This window comes from Ceratotherium simum, chromosome 13 (assembly GCF_057802395.1).
Source record: "Ceratotherium simum simum isolate JZ-2026a chromosome 13, ASM5780239v1, whole genome shotgun sequence".
Taxonomy (NCBI): Eukaryota; Metazoa; Chordata; class Mammalia; order Perissodactyla; family Rhinocerotidae; genus Ceratotherium; species Ceratotherium simum.
In genome coordinates, this window is record NC_141912.1 from 25,760,830 (window position 1) to 25,764,741 (window position 3,912).

Genomic DNA, 3,912 nt, shown 5'->3' on the forward strand with positions numbered 1-3,912 from the left:
TTAATGTTTACTACTCAGTTCCTACTACTCTGACTCTGTTCTACATGGAGATTTCCTCACTTCTCTTTTTCCATATGAAGAAACGTGTGAATCATTCATCAGGTAGCACTGTTCATCCAACTAAGCCCACCTGCCTTGTGTGCAAAAAGCTCTCATAACCCCCAGTTGCCTTGATAGGTAAAAATTACTCTAGTGACAGTTTTAGAAAACCTTTGGGTACAAAGATCTCAGCAAGCAAGAAGAAAGCAGAGACTACTAGGTATCTTCAAGGTGACCACTATCCTGACTCTTCCCCTGAAAACTGAACATTCCACCTCCACACTCCAGACCCCATTTACTGCCAAATGATTACCCCACAGTAAACATTATCACCTAGGTTATTATGCGTTATTCTTATTTGCTTCTTGTCTATTTCTCCTACTCCTTTCACCTGGGACATAGCTCCATGAGGAAGGGATTATTTGCGTTTTAATCGCTCTTGGATTACTGCACCCAGAAGAGTCTATTAATAAGATATGTGCTCAAGAAATATTTGTTGGATAATTAAAAGAATCAGTGATTTTACTCTTCCTCTCCCCCCTTAACTGTGGCTGGGCAACCTTCAAAGAAGAAAGTTGGAAGACAAATTTCTCCTGATTCTTCCGTCGGATGAAGAGAAAGAGCAAAAATATAGTATTGCTTGTAGTTTCTGACTAATGTAAATTTCTTTTCGACTCATTTTATTTAAAGCAACAGGAAGCCCAACAAAGTACAAATCTGATTTCACCATCCTCAGCAAACAAATGGATGAGCCTTCAAGTCTTTATATGGCACATTTACTAATTTTACTTTGTGTTTCTTTTTTTAGTGCACTTGACTTTTTACTAAGATAACATTATGCCAGGCCACTGTGGAAACACAGAAAAACAATATTCTGCCCTCTCTGAGGCTTGAACTCAGGACCTTCAGATTATGAGACTGATGCGCTGCCAACTGCGCTAAGAGGGCAGCTTAAGGGTTCTTCACAATTAAAGGAAAAAATGAAATATTGTTTTCTAAGTACCCATGCTTTATCAAATCCCAACTTTTAAAAATACAATCAATATTACTTGAAAATAACTCCATAGAAATCAATGCTGCACCAGAAGTATTTCACTTTTCGGTATTCACTGAACAATAGGACCATCTGGGCTGCAGAAGTGGGGACAATAGTGCTTGTCTTTTTTGCTCTTGTTTTCAATGATGTGGTTTCCTCCTGGCAATGGGATCTCAGTCGATCTTACAGCTTCCATGGTCTCCTTTGTTGAAAAGAAACACAAGAAGTGCACAGTGCACAGTGCAATGACTGACCAACTGACTGACTGAATGAATGAGCAATTAAATAGTCTTCAAGTCTGTCTATAGTCCATACTTCTGTCTTACTCTATATCTCTACTTGCATCTACAGGACTGGAGACATTTTCCCTACAAAAGCCACAAATGAATGTAATAAAAGTCTCCCCGGATTCTTTTAGCCCGCTGTGCCATTAATTATACTGAGAGATTTGAGGAGATTGTCTCATATAGTCCAACTGAATTTAGGCAACAAAACTATGTATCATAATCTACACTATCCAGTATAATGGAAGGTCAGATCTGTTAAGTAATGTTCCTAAGGTCCAGAGCTGCTGGGTGGCAAAGCCTGAATTGAGAAGCAGATTTTTAGATTCCAAAACTTGAGCACTTTTTGTGCTCTAGCTCAGGATCTCTCTGCCTGTTCTTCTCCAGGTAGCACTCATCCATATACCAAATATCTAATTCCCAACCTCCTCTGTGCCAGTCTTTTAGGCTTAGACATCCAAATCAACCTTGACACATTTTCCTCCTTCAGACACCACATCCACAACTTGCAAAATATTGAACAGTGGTCTTGTGCTACTCTTTTGAATTTTTCACTTCCCTTCCACTCACTCAGTATATATTCACTGGGGAGCTGCTCTGTGCCAGGTGCTGTAGTAGGCACAGATGATTCAGAAGGAATCTGATGGCCCCAGATTTCAAGGAATGGAAGGGTAAATATGGACAAGGGACCATCCACTTCCAGTTTCATCACTTTCAGTCTCCCTTACATTTACATCTAAATACTCCTTTCTAAAATATCAGTTTCATTCATGTCACTTTTCCGCACTCTGACCATTCTTGATTTCTTAGTTGCAATGTAATCTGGCTTATCTCTCAATCTTTGGCCCTTCTTTGTACCTACATTGTGAGTTTGCTCTATAAGATCAATTAGATCCATGGAGGGATAGTGTTTAGCTCTTCAATGTTGTTTCCCATTTGTTATCTATAAGATCTATCAGTTAATGAGAGAGGAGTGTTGACATCTGCACTTGTAATTGTGGATTTTTCTATTTTTCTTTTCAGATTTATCAGCTTTTTAAAATGAGTTTTGAAGCTTTGTGACCAGAGACATACACATTTAGGACAGATATTTCTTTCGTGAACTGACACCTTATAATTATATACCATCTCTCTTTATACATAGAAATTTTCTTTGCTGTGAAATCTATTTTGTCTGATGTTAATATATCCACTTTAGCTTTTTTTGATTAATACTTGTGTGGTGTATCTATTGCCATTCTTTGTTTTCAATTATATCTAACTTTTAATGTATGTAACTTTTAATCTCACATATAACTATATTTAAGATGAGTTTCTTATAGTCAGAATATTTATTTTTAATACATTCTGACAACTTCTGATGATTAATTGATGTTTTTAGATTATTTACATTTAATTTTATTATTGATAAGTTTGCATGTAGATGTACTATTTAATTATTAATGATTTGTTCCCTTTGTTTTTCATACTTCTTTTTTTCTTTTTCTACCTTCTTTTGGCTTATTTAAACTTTGTTAGTATGTGGTCTCATGATTACTAGATGCACACAACATTTCACAGTGTACTTAGAATCAATAAATTATCATTCATGTTGAATATACAAAGCTCACCACCATTTAGTCCCTTTACCATAACCCCTTTATGTTATGTATATAGTACTTCTAGATACAATGAAAACTCCATCAATGTTATAACTTTCACTTTCAATCATCAAACATATTTTAAAGAGATCATGAGAAGAATAGTAGTCTATGATATTTACCCACATATTTCCTATCCCTGCTATTGTTCCTTCATTCATGGTATTCTAAGTTTCTTTCTGGTATCATTTTTCTTGTCTCAATAGCAGCACTTCTACTAGCAATGGATTCTCTCAGTTTACCTTCAAATGAGAATGTATTTCTTTCACCTTTTGCTATACTTAGCATTCTGTGTTAACAGGTCTTCTCTTTCAGCATTTACTAAATGTTATTCATTCCTTTATGGCCTCCCGTGGTTTCTGATGGGAAATCCACAATCATTCAGATTGTAGTTTTCCTCTGGCTCTTTTCAAGAATTTATTTTTTCTTTTGTTTCCTACTATGTAAGTGATATGTTTGAGCGTGCATTTATTTGGGTCTATCCTGCTTGAGGTTTGCTGAACTTCTTGAATCTGGTTTACGTCTTTTGCCAAATTTGGAAAGTTTTCAGACATTAATATTTCAAATGTTTGTTTTTTTTCTTTTTCAAGGGCCTCTTTCTCTTTTTCTTTGGGTCTCTAGTGATGTGAATATAAGATGTTTATTTTCCTATTTGTCCCTGAGGCTCTTTCCATCTTTTAAAATACATTTTTCTCTCTGTCATTTAGATTGGGTAGTTAGTATTGTTCTATCTTCACATTTACTGACTTTTTCTCAGTCATCTCCTTCTGCTATTGAGACAATCTAGTGCTGTTGTTAATAATTTTGCTTAATACATTTTTCAGTTCTGAAGTTTCAATTTGAATTTATATCTTTCCATTATTTGCTAAGACTTTCTAACATTCTATTTGTTCTAAAGAGTTCTTGCCCCTAA

The 3,912-nt window shown here is 35.5% G+C and overlaps 1 non-coding gene across 1 annotated transcript; it reads right to left on the bottom strand.

The window, feature by feature from the left end:
• Positions 1-914: 914 nt before the first annotated feature.
• TRNAM-CAU (transfer RNA methionine (anticodon CAU)) lies at positions 915-987 on the bottom strand. Its single transcript has one exon. It is a non-coding gene; the product is annotated as a tRNA-Met (tRNA).
• Positions 988-3,912: the final 2,925 nt, after the last annotated feature.